The sequence below is a fragment of the Anastrepha ludens genome, chromosome 4 (genome assembly GCF_028408465.1).
Source record: "Anastrepha ludens isolate Willacy chromosome 4, idAnaLude1.1, whole genome shotgun sequence".
In the NCBI taxonomy this organism is placed as follows: domain Eukaryota; kingdom Metazoa; phylum Arthropoda; class Insecta; order Diptera; family Tephritidae; genus Anastrepha; species Anastrepha ludens.
The window spans coordinates 13,741,640-13,755,049 of NC_071500.1; positions in this window are offsets into that span (position 1 = coordinate 13,741,640).

The window sequence follows — 13,410 nt, forward strand, 5'->3', positions numbered from 1 at the left end:
TACCATAAGTCCTGTTACAAGTTATGTTCGTTATATATATTAAATTATAATACTTTTTTTAATGAAGCCATTTTCATTTAATCATGCACATAAATTTAAAAAGAGACATTTATAATTTTCATTCGAAATGGACTCCATTTGTTTTTACTCAGATTATGCCATTCAGCTATTGCATCACGCACGGTTTCCATGAATATTGACGTAGCTGCTCGAACCAAGGATTGTTTGAGACTCTCCAAACTTCCAGATGGTCAATCTTCTGCGGCTATGAACCCAGGAATATTGTTTTTTAGTCACTGCTCAACTGCTTCACCATTCAATTTTTTCAATCCTGATTTAACTAGAAATTCTGACACTTTTGATATATTTTCTGAGGAAGTAGTTCTTTACAGTGAAGAAGGTCTCTGGTTTCGGAGGATACTTTTCCTGATTTGTTCAAAATGTGGGCAGTCGCCGAGTAGGTGGCAGACCGTTAAAGATGGTGAGTGACAGTGTTGGCAGTATAGAGGGCTGGAACCATTAAAGACGTATGAATGTGTGGCGATTGTGTGCCCCAGACGAAGGCGGACAAATGATTTGATATCGTTGCAACGGCAATTTAATGGGTAGTGTGGTTGTATCCTGTTTGGATTATTTACGATATAATGATGGGAAGAGGGAGGATCCCCAATTGACCATTTGTGCATTATAGTGCCTGTGATATATAAATTTGTATATGTCTTTTTTCGGAATATAGTCGAAAGTTATTAGTGGTTCCTTCCCAGCGAGTTTAGCCCGTTCGTCCGCTAGATTGTTTCCTCTTATGCCCGCATGGCCTGGAACCCACATAAGTTTTATGCGGTCGCTGTTTTTTAATAATTTGCTCCGGATACAGGAGATGATGTGTGTCTTGTCAATTGTGTTCATTATCGAGTAAATGACTGATTTGCTATCCGTGCAAATGACTGCTTTCGGTAAAGAGTTTTCAGCGAAGGTAATACCATGAAGGATAGGTATTTTATACTGGTACGTTGTAAGTAATTGAAGATAACTCGAAAAGTTAATGAAATTTCCTATGAAACTTTCAGACTCAGCAATTAATTAAAAAAAAGGGGAGGAGAGGTATTTTTCCAAAGTGACTAAATTTATTCCCACAAATTGGGTCCAAAAAATCTTTTTCTTCAAAAATATTTTTTCTATTTAATTTTTAATATTTCTTCCAACATTGTTTCAATTTTTTGTTTTTTCAAAAATATTTTATGTATTTAATTTTTTATATTTTTTCAAAAAAAAAGCTTTCTTAATTTCTAAATTTTTTCTTGATAAAAAGAAAAGAAAAATTTATTTTTTATAATTAAAAAAAATTTCTTCTTAAATCTTTTGTTTCAACATTTTTTTTAAAATTTTTTTTTTCAAAAATATTTTTTCTATTTAATTTTTTATATTTTTTTTCAAAAAAAATTTTTTTTAATTTCTAAATTTTTTCTTGATAAAAAAAAGAAACATTTATTTTTTATATTTAAAAAAAAATTCTTTTTAAATAATATATTTTGTTTCAAAATGTTTTTTTTTCAAAAATATTTTTTCTATTTAATTTTTTATATTGTATTTTATTCAAAAAAATTTTTTTTTTAATTTCTACATTTTTTCTTGATAAAAAGAAAAGAAACATTTCTTTTTTATATTTAAAGAAAATTACTTTTTAAATATTTTGTTTGAAATTTTTTTTTTTTAATATTTTTTTTCAAAAATATTTTTTCTATTTAATTTCTTATATTTTTTTCAAAAAAAATTTTTTCTTTTAATTTCTAAAAATTTTCTTGATAAAAGAAAAGAAAATTTATTTTTATATTTAAAAAAAAAATTCTTTTGAAATATTTTGTTTAATTTTTTTTTTTTAATTTTGTTTTCAAAAATATTTTTTCTATTTTTTTCAAAAAAAAAAATGTTTTCTTAATTTCTAAGTTTTTTCTTGATAAAAAAAAAGAAAAATGTTTTTTTATATTTAAAAAAAAAAAATTCTTTTTAAGTATTTTGTTTCAAAATTTTTTTTTTCAAAAATATTTTTCTATTTAATTTTTTACGTTTTTTTCAAAAGATTTTTTTTTTTAATTTCTTATATTTTTTTCAAAAAAATGTTTTTTTTTTTAATTTCTAAATTTTTTCTTGATAAATGAAAAGAAAAGTTTATTTTTTATATTTAAAAAAAATTTCTTTTGAAATATTTTCTTAAAAATTTTTTTTTTTTAATTTTGTTTTCAAAAATATTTTTTCTATTTAATTTTTTTCAAAATTTTTTTTTTAATTTCTAAATTTTGTCTTGATAAGAAGAAAAAAAAATTAATTTTTTATATTAAAATAAAAATTCTTTTAAATATTTTGTTTCAGAATTTTTTTTTTTTAATTTTTTTTTCAAAAACAAAAGAAAATGTTTTTTGCCGGCATTACACGAGCAGTTATTTCGTTTTGCTCACGAAAAAAGCTTTTTGCACTTAGTTTTTAAGAAACTAACAACAAGACCTTTCTGTATATTTAGTCTTTGTAATCATAAATTTTAATGGAAAAATAAAACAGAACTGAATACATTTAACTTAAAAAAACTGTATACAGAAATATTATACTTTGAATAAATCTCAAAATTTACAAGCTTACAAATAAACGAATGTTCAAAAAAATTGAAGGCCAAGAAGAAGCCTAGAAAATTATCTGCATTTCGGCACACGTTTCTACTTGTGCAAATTTTCTAATTTAGGATTTGTTGATGCATTATTTATATGCATGCTTGTATGTATATGTGAAATCCCTCTATTTTCTTTTAAAACTTTCCATTTCCTTTAGAATTAATTTTTAGCTCATTTTATTGCTATTTCAGTTTACTATTTCTAGCAAAACAATTTATTTTTAAACACTGATAGTGAACGTTTAGTTCTATTTCGAAGAGATCATAAGATCAACATTCGCTGGTGTACATTAGGGCGGGTAAATTTGTTTTTCGCCATCTGTTATAGTAGATTCGGATTCGGCATATAATTTTAAGAAAAAACCCATTACAGCTTGGCTCTAAAGTCAATTGCAATAGAGTCCGAATTGGAACGGTGAATGGCTTTAAAACGAACATCTGAAGTCAAACCCCATGAAATCTAAGTGTCCTATTTCGTAGGGTTACTTAATTAAGGCGAGCGAATTTTGAGCGCGTGAAACGCAAACGGGAAATAGAAATGAAGAGGACACTTATTTAACCTTCGGATCGCGTAAATTTGTTGCGCGCTTAAGTTTAGAAAGAGTGTCCTGAGGGAAATAAAAGCTATAACCTTTACTACTTTCACTTTTGTTGCTTTTCCTATTAGAAACAAGTGAGGAACATCTAACTTTGGTCCAGACCGTGAAAATGTGGGTATGAGCAAAAAAGAAAAAATGACTTGGCCTTGAGCGCGCCCAGAATGCTGTTAATATTTAATCGATCAATAACCACGCCCACATCCCATATAGCGTTAATTTTTATAAAAGAGAAAAAGGAAAAAATATTCTTTACAGGCAAAATCTTAAAGGAAAATCACAAAAATTCGGTATATCATAAATGAAGAACCAGAAAAAAGAAATGATATGAAAAGAAATGTTTCAAAATGTATTTCGATAACGACTTTTTAAATTGTATTCAAATGTGCACGGCTATATAAAGTTCGGTTCGAACCGAATTTACGGCTTCCTTACATATTTTGAAATATTTTATATAAAATGCATTTTTTATTTATTAACATTACTCGTATTGAAAAAAAAAACTAGGATATTTTAATATAATAACATTCAAATACATGTTTTTTCATGTCATTTTTCTCATCTCATTTTGTAGTGCCCATGAGATTGTAAAAAAAATATCACTCTATTGACCTAAATCTGTCTGCCGCCAGCTGGCGTTGTGTGCACGTAAATAGATTGGCGATTCCTCATCACGAACTGGTTTTACTTATGCTTAGTAGTCGAAGAGAAGAGCGCAGAATGAGTTGAAAAGAAAACCAATGATAGTATTGGATATGTGGGTGCCGGTGACGTTTAGCAGTTTTCGTTGCTTTTAAGCATTCGCCGTATGAGTAAGCACTGGCTTAGCGCTAATTTTTCAGATGAAAGCAAATAATAATTATATTTTAAAAGAAATGACTTAAGCCCATGAAATACAATGAAAAATTCCGATATCCTAGTGTCACATTTATTTATCTTGCGGTGCCCATTTGGCTTAATAATATATGATAATGCAAAGCATTGTACTTGAAACCGACATGTCGTATGAGCAACATTCGTGCTGTCAGAATGATTCTTAATGCCAAATTAGATGTTTTTTACACCTTTATTTATGCGGAGAAAATTTGATTATTAATACATTAAATTGGTGTTTTTATACCGAATTGTTTGATACTTCATAATGCAAAGATTTACTCAAGCCATATTCAAAAACATTGCGTTGTTGTGTTGGTCAAAAGCGAGTGCAAAATTCTGCAAGCTTTCTTCTTAACTTATGCAAATAGGAAACTCAAAGGCTGTACCCTTTGATTAGTGAAATTAAAAGTGAAAAAGTACATTAGTTCATTGCAAAATTCACCTGGCTTTATTTGTGACTTTTATCTACCCAAGCAATATTCCAAAAATCCATTTAATTCCTTGGAAATAATAAATGGTAGATAATTCCGAAATCATTTGCGCTTTTAAAAATCAGTAAACAATTTACTCTCACGATTATTTATTTAATTACAAAAAATGGCGTTAAAATTCGAAAAATGAAAAATGTGTGCCCTTTTAATTGTGATGTCACTTTATTATTTACTTACAACAAAACACAAGAAACAAACACTCAATCAGTCTAGTATTCACTGAATGCGTACAAATGCCAATAGCAATAAAAAAATTGTGGCTATTTGTTATTGTTAGCTACTGTGCACCTACAAGTTTGAACGAAATGACCCCAAAGAGTGAAAAGGTAAAAAAAAACAAGTAAGGAAGTTCGAAGTTCGGCTCGGAGCGAACTTTATATACCAGCGCACTTTTTAGTCAAATTTAATTAGGGCTGGTTGTTAATTTTCGGATTCAAACAAGCTCACAGACAATGAGAATTATAGCTTGTAACATCAGAGAGACGCACGGAAATTTATTTATTTATTTATTTTAAGAAAAATTAGAAACTCATACATGCTTTATTACTACAACAAAAAACTTAACGATAATAGTTAATATTTACCTATTTAATTCATTCAGTGACAATTCAAATGCTTGCTTAGAAGTTAAAAAATAAGAAGACAACGATTACATCCATTGGAAACAATCTTTTGGTGCGGCCTATGGGCTGGGGGAATCATCATATATTATCAAAGGCGATGCTGCCGCCAATGTAACAGTGAATGGCGAATGCTATCGCGCCATGATAAACGACTTTTTGATGCCGCAAATTGAAGCCCGTGATCTTTACAATATTTGATTTCAACAAGACGGGACTACTTGCCATATAGCCTGTGAAACAATGGATTTACTGCCTCGTCGTTTCGGTGGGCAATTTTTCTTTCGCCTCGGACCAGTGGATTGACCACCAAGCTCGTGTGACATCATACCATTCTTTTATTTGTGCGGGTGGGAAAAGTTCAAATACGTTGTGGATAAACCAGCTGCGGTTGAGGTATTGGAATTCAACAGTACTAGATTTGTTCACGAGATACCGACCGAAGTCCTCCAGTGAGTCATTCAAAATTGGTGTATCATGGCCAACATTCCAAAGGGATTCTGAATTGTTCTACATCAGAATAATAAGGATTGCCCAATAAATTCCAATTTTTCCTTGCTTTATTTCAAATTAAAATCCGATACCTATAAGTTGATCACCCTTTATATAGATCAGTAAAGTCTGCACGAAAGCGCCGCTTAAAGACAAGTGTAGAATATGACCGGGAAGTTATATAATTTAAATTACACAGAAATAAGTAGGTTAGTTTAGGGTAAATGGCTACCTAGCTTAGGACACACTTGGACGAATATTGAAAATTCGCCCGTTGTGATGGCATACAGGGGAGCTGAGCAAGGAGAAGGGAAGGAAGAAGGAGCCTTGGGATTAGAAATAAGTAAGTTTCAATCAGAAATTAAACCCAGGTAAGTAACTTCATATACAAGGTGGCGCAAAAGTAACCTTGCGATGTTTTTTGGCGGTAATTTAAAAAAAAAATGAAAAACTTTGATTCTTCTTGTGGATTATTTTTATTTGGTTTTTTAATTTTTTTTACATCAAGTCGAGAATATGATGTCATGTAAATGGCCACCGCCACAGTTGATTGCCATTTGAGCCCTTTTTATGGCATTTTCCATCACTTTGGCCAAAACTTCCGGCGATAGGTTCTCACATTCTTGACGGATATTGTCTTTAAGAGCTGCAAGAGTCTGAGGCTTGTTGACATACACCCGCGACTTGAAAAAGCTCCACAAAAAGAAGTCTGGAGCGGTCAAATCAGGCGATCTTGCTGGCCAGTGCAAATCGCCAAAACGAGAGATTAGGCGCCCGGGAAATGCATCCTTCAGCATATCCGTTGTGGCACGTGCAGTGTGTGCCGTTGCACCGTCCTGTTGGAACCACATGTTTTCCAATCTCAATTCATCAAGTTGCGGCAAAAAGAACTCGTTGATCATTGCTCTGTAGCGCTCACCATTCACAGTAACCGTTTGGCCCGCGACGTCTTCGAAGAAAAAAGTTCCAATGACTCCTCCAGCGAAAACAGCACACCATACAGTGACTTTGAGCGGGTGTAATGGCTCTTCGTGGGTTACACGCGGATTTTCAGTGCCCCAGAAGCGTACATTTTGCTTATTTACGTACCCGCTAAGATGGAAATGGGCCTCATCACTCATGATTATTTTTGATGAAAAATCATCTTCCTATTGGTGGTGATTAAGGATGGCTTGAGCGTATATTAGACGCGATGGGCGGTCAGCAGCTAACAGCTGATGCACCGTCTGGACTTTGTACGGAAACATCTTCAAATCTTGTACCAAAATTCGCTGTGAAGACCGTCGACTGCAACCCATTTGCGTGGCACGTCGTCTGGTCGATGTCGACGGCGCTTCCATGACATCCTCGGCTACAGCAGCAATATTCTCTGCAGAACGGCTACTCCGGCTAATCCACGCCTGGCAGCATCTCGTGTTGTGTCAGTCTCTTCGAGGCGAGCGGCTAAACGTCGCAGTGTTCCAGCAGTAGGCGTTGGACGGCGAGGAAATCTGCGACAAAATTCACGTTATGCCAAAGTCAGCAACCGATTATTGGTCAAATAAATAGTCAGCAATATTCCGCGTTCTGGAGCAGTGTAGCGTAACATTGTTTATTAACGTGTATTTCGCATGCGTTTACTACACAAATGTCAAAACAGAACTGACATTAGGGGCCAATCTCAAAATTTTTAGCATTTTCTGATAGGAGGATTACTTTAGCGCCACCTGTTATATACACAAAAGTGTGTGTGGCACAGCCTATTTTTCTAAGGTTTATTTGTGTCGTGTTATTTTTTTTTCTGGATACATCTTTTTTTACCAAATTTTTAACAGAGATATCATGTTTTTCCTTTTATTTTTTGAAATTTTTTTTTATTTTTATTTTTATTTCGGAAAATAAGCGTAGGTATTGACCGATTTTACCCATTTTCAATAGCAAAATGCCTTGGACAAGGACTATTATGCAAACCAAGTATCGTGGGAATATATTATTTTCGTGGTATCGTGCGCACGGACAGTCGAATAGACAGACAGGCATTGCTAAATCAACTGCCCTCAATATACTAAGCATTTTGGTATAACTGTACTTATATATGTCTATATCTAACTGGATTCCTTTACCCTGTTACATACAACTGTCAAATGGACAAAATTGTAATACCCTTAAGCACAAATGCGCGGGGGTATAAAAAATTATGCATAAACTAAACTACAGTGAAATGGAAGCAAAACGAATACGAATTGAATTTAAATCTTTGTTGTGCTGTTGCATTAAAACTTGGCATGCAGTTGTGAACAAATTGATTGCAAGCGTTTGCCAGCCAGCAGTTAGCCGGTAGCAGATGCTCGCCTGGTGGTGTGGTGGCGGCCAATATAAGTGCATTGGCTACAGGTGCATAAACTACGAAGTACCATTTACTTTATTGCTATTTTGATGTGGATATAAAAGCTAGAATTAGAATCGACACCGAATTTAAATACCTATATAAATGCAAGCAAGTGTATGTAAATGTATGCATTACACACACACACATACACACGCACGTACCACATGCACACTATATAAATGTACTAAAATAGTGGAAATTGTCGACGGCGGTCAACATGGATTTTTTATTCAAATTCAAAGCTTTGTAACGAAGGGTGGCAGGCGGTGGCTTGGAAGCCTTTACTGACTAGCAATGAACTGACTTGACTTGTAGCGCTGCTGTGCTTAGTTGGAAACACGAAGGAAGCGGTGATGCGGTGGTGCGGTGGGGGTAACGAATGATAGCAAAGTCGCGTCTACTTGGCTTGTTGTTGGCGTGCGCCAACAGATAATAAATTTAATTCGATTAAATGCCGACGATGAGCACTAGACGCCTACAAAGGCAGAGCAAGTACGTGTGCGAGTGTGTGAGTGCATGCTAGGGATGCTAATATTAGCGGCGATTGTTGTTGACGACATTTCGGGATATTTTTTTATTTTTTTTTAAATGCTTTTTACGGATTTTTATTTGTTCTAGAGACTTATTTGATTAATTTGAGTTTTAACATAGGGATATTAAAAAAATGTGTTGAAAGTCAAAGCCAAAATAATGTAGCGGGTGTCTTTTAGCTGCACGAGAACTATCTCTAGCGATAACTATGACTTTGGCAGCTGAGAATGACAAACCGTGTTGACATTTCAGTTCAGTAAGGTTTGCCACGTCATCATGAATCATTTAGTGCCAGAACAACGCTTTGAAAATGTGGCAATTCTCTTGAAAAAAAAAAATCTGTTCACGAAGTTCTCTACAGTGCTCTATAACTGGCGGCATCATCGCCCTCAATTTTTTTCAAAATGGGGAAGGCAAGCGCTTAAAGCCATTTGCTGTTTGAATCTTTGTTTCCAATATTAATCAGCTAAGCTTCGACGACATTTTGCTCTAACAAGGCAGCGCAACTTGCTTCGCAGCGCACCTGACAATTGATTTATATAGGCTCCGGCATTCGAAGTGCACGGGCATCAGCTGTCTGTTAATTGGCTAAATGATAGTCCAAAGTATTGTTTACAAGCGCGGGGAATCATTTATCCGAAAGTTAACGCGAAAAAAGAAAATCAGTAATGGATTTCAAACGTAATAGTTGCATTATATTTGGCGGAAAATCGCAACCAGCGATTGTTTGTGAGCTTGCGCACCTTAAAGTAAATAAAATTTTGTTTACCGCACCATTACTTGTTGCAATGATACTGGTAGCATCGCAAAACGTCATGGAGGTGGTCATCAAAAGACTGCAACGTCACGTGAAATGATTCAAAAAGTGAAGAGGCGAATTGAGCGAAGTCCCCGACGAAGTGCCAATCAATTGGCAAAAGAACTGAAAATATCTGACTGTAGCATCCATCGCACACTGAAAATTGTTCTCAAAGACAAGCCTTGCAAGATCCAAAAGATGCGAGAAAATTTTGGAAATTGAGAATAAATTGAGCTATCCCAAAACGATAGGGTTTATTTGACCGGCTGTTTATACGAGAATTTGAGTCATCGATTGACCACCAGCAGACAGCACCCGCCTCAGGTGTTGGTTAGGGCCGCTGTAACCGCAGATGGGGGCTCTCCAATCGTTTTAATCAAACCTAGCGTCAAGGTTAATGCGAAATATTATCGGAAAAGTAGGTTGCTTTGAAGAAATGGGCAGACAAATATTTCGGTGGCAGACCATGGACGTTTCAGCAGCACTCGGCACCATCTCACAAAGCTCGAGTGAACCAAAAATGGCTGAAAAACAAAGTACCGAACTTCATAACGTCCACAGAATGGCTCTCAAATTCACTAGACGCGAATCCGATGGGTTGTTTCCTTGGACCATTTTGGAGAGCGAGATCCGAACTAAAAGATTCACCAGTCTGGAGGCGCTGAAAAAAGCCATTGACCGCGAGTGGGTCAAAATATCTGCAAGTCACTTTCCGCCATAGTCTCAAGACCTTAGTCAAAGCAAAAGGTGGTCATATCGAGCAAAAGTAAATTGATTCTTAATTTTGTATTATTTTCAAACATTTTTTACTTTGAATTGAATAAAAGTAATTTTCCAAACTAAATTTATGGCCTTTTTAATTGGTTACACTTCGAGTGCTGGACCCTGTAGCAATAATCAAGCCACTGTTGGCGCCTTGAGGATACATTTATTAGAAGAAGTAGGCTGATCGAATGAACTTTGTCGCTTGCAGTCGAGGCGAACATAAGCGGAAAAAATATTTCTGTTTTGCATTATCATTTCAAGTTCTGAATCCCTTAAAATACACCTGATACTTAGCACACAAAAAAAATTCGTAAAGCAGAAGCTGGTTCATAAGCTACTTACTTTTCTACGTTATCTACGAGGATACTTAAATTTTGATTTAGAAACATCGGTCAGTTGAAAAAATTTTCTTTTAACTCTAAAAATCTCTCTTCCGACTAAAAATGCGGCTATAAAAAACATATTTTTTTTATGAAAGTTTAAATGTGTATGTAAAAATTAGAGTACTCTTGGGCGCAATTTCATTTGAGTCTTCTAACGACTCGCGAATTGGTTATTCTTCGCGCTCTAACTGGTTTCATGAATCACAAAACGATATTATTTTGCAATTCAGAAACATGTGAGCTCTCTTTCATTATAACGTGAAGAAATTAATAAATTAAGTAGGAAAACGCATCAATAAATCCCATGATTTTCGGTATTCAAAAATAACGAAATCCCGCGCGACTAACATCCCTAGTGTGTGTGTGTGTGTGTTAGAGTGCGTGAATGTGGAACAAGGACAACGCTGCGAGGGTGGTGTACATCTAATTTTTGTGTTTGTTTTTTATATGCACGCAAATGTATGTAAAATATTTGCACGAATTTATTTTTCTGCTTTTATTTGCTTAAATTTACTTTGCAACCAGTCGATGTGTGCGCTGAAGTCACGGCAGTACATCTGGGCTTAAAAACTACTTTTCTCGTTCAAACCATAAAATTGAAATGTTACGGCTAAAAAATTATGAAGATTTGGGCAGCGGTTAGTTTCTTTGATAAAATTCTATAAAAGCATTGGGAAATATTTTTCATTGCTTTTGGTTTTTAAGATCCAAAAAATGTGAAATGTGCATGCATTCGAATAGTGGCACCGGTTGACTCTGCCGGATCTCATTCTGTCAATTCAAATTTCTAGAAGGTTTCTAATGGACCGAGCTTTATTTTGGCAATAGGACGATGGAAATTTTATTAATGTGCCTGAGCGACTAGTTACAAAACCATGTTGGCTTGGGTTAGTTAAAGACTTAATGGCAGAATAAAAGTTGCCCTCTGCAATACATTCAAACAGTTTAAAGACGCTTGATGGGTTGTAAATCGGCCTTTAACTGTAAATAAAATTTTTTCTGCCGCTTTTAAAAAAGGTGCGCTAATTATAAATTTCCATACATTTAGGAAAGTGCCTGTAGACAAAGATTTGTTAAATAAAGGGTGGTTAAATTGCAAGGGCCGGTGTTGTTTTGAATAAAATACAATTGTTTTAAGAACTTATTCTCATTTCTCTTTATTATGATAATATTGGTAAGGATCAATTACGTATGCAACAAAATATCGGCCAAATGGCCGCCACGGCTTCAGCGGCACACTCCATCCGATGGTCCAAATTTTCGATGACGCTGAGGCATAATTGAGGTTCTATGCCGTTAATGTGCCGAATTATCTCATCCCTTAGCTCTTGAATTGTTCCTCGCTTATCGACGTACACCTTTTCTTTCAAATAACCCCAAAGAAAGAAGTCCAACGGGGTCAAATCACATGATCTTGGCGGCCAATTGACATCGCCGCGACGTGATATTATTCGGCCATCAAATTTTTCGCGCAAAAGAGCCATTGTTTCGTTACCTGTGCGACAAATGGCACCATCCTGTTGAAACCACATATCGTCCACATCCATATCTGCCAATTCGGGACATAAAAAGTTCGTTATCATCTTATAATAGCGAACACTATTCACAGTAACTGCCTGACCGGCCTCGATTTGGAAGAAATGCGGCCCCATAAACCGCACCAAACAGTAACTCTTTGTGGATGCATTGGTTTTTCGGCAATCACTTTTGGATTATCATTCGCCCAAATGCAGTAATTCCGCTTATTGACGAATCCACTGAGGTGAAAATGTGCCTCAACACTGAAGATGATTTTCTTCGAAAACTGGTCATTCACTGTTGCCCGTTTTCATAATAAGCCTGAATAACTTTATCGCGTTGTTCGATTATGTATCTTTCCATGGTTCAAATTGAATGTCAAATGAAATGCAGAAAAAGCTTAACGTTTAGGTGTGGTTTACATTCAACATCGGTTCTTGAAATTTAACGACCCTTTATAACTTAAAGAGAAATTGCCAACTCCGGATAAATTCTTGAACAAAATTAGCTGAAATGTGTCTGCCTCTGTAGGTGATGAAGGCAGAAAATTGGTCGCTTGGTAACCTGCAAAGATGGTCTTTGAAAATTTCTCACGAGCTTATACTAAGGCTGATTGAGGTTAGTGGTATGTAGGTGAACTGGCCTAGGCACTCCCGATGTACACTAAAGCGCCGCTTTGATACCATTATAAGACTACTTATAGGAAAATATCTAAAGCCAGGCTGTTGGAAAAAGGAGCACTCAGCGACCTTAATCGTCTAGCTGCCAAACCTGGATATTTACAGAGAAAGCCCTGAACAGTATCTTTCTCTGAAAGGTCCTCACAGCTTTTGCAATGAGGGTTGAATGGTAAACTTAGTTTTTGCGCGGGTGTGCCGATCGTCTGATGACCGGTAAACGCGCTTAGAAATAGAATGATGTGGAGTCCCCAGAACTTTTTGCGTCCTCCGCCTATTCTACTATATTAGTACCAAAGGGTTTTCGAAATAGCACACGAATAAATGGACTCCAACGCTTTTGTGTTTTCCTAAGAAATGAGTTGCACAATTTCTCTTCAACAACAGTCAGTAAGATGCCGATGACCGGGAAGAATGTGATCTGCGACCAGTTCACTTCTATGTCCTGGAAAACAGATGAGAGGAATGTTACCTGCACACCCAAGAGATTTGATCCCCTTTTCACACTAGTTGACTAGTTTGGATCTGCACCATGGCGTCGTCAAAGCTTTGATCGCGGCTTGACTAACGGCAGAGATGTTAATATTTCTCTTGCTCCCACGTTCCCAAAGTATGATATTTGGCATGCCTGCAGG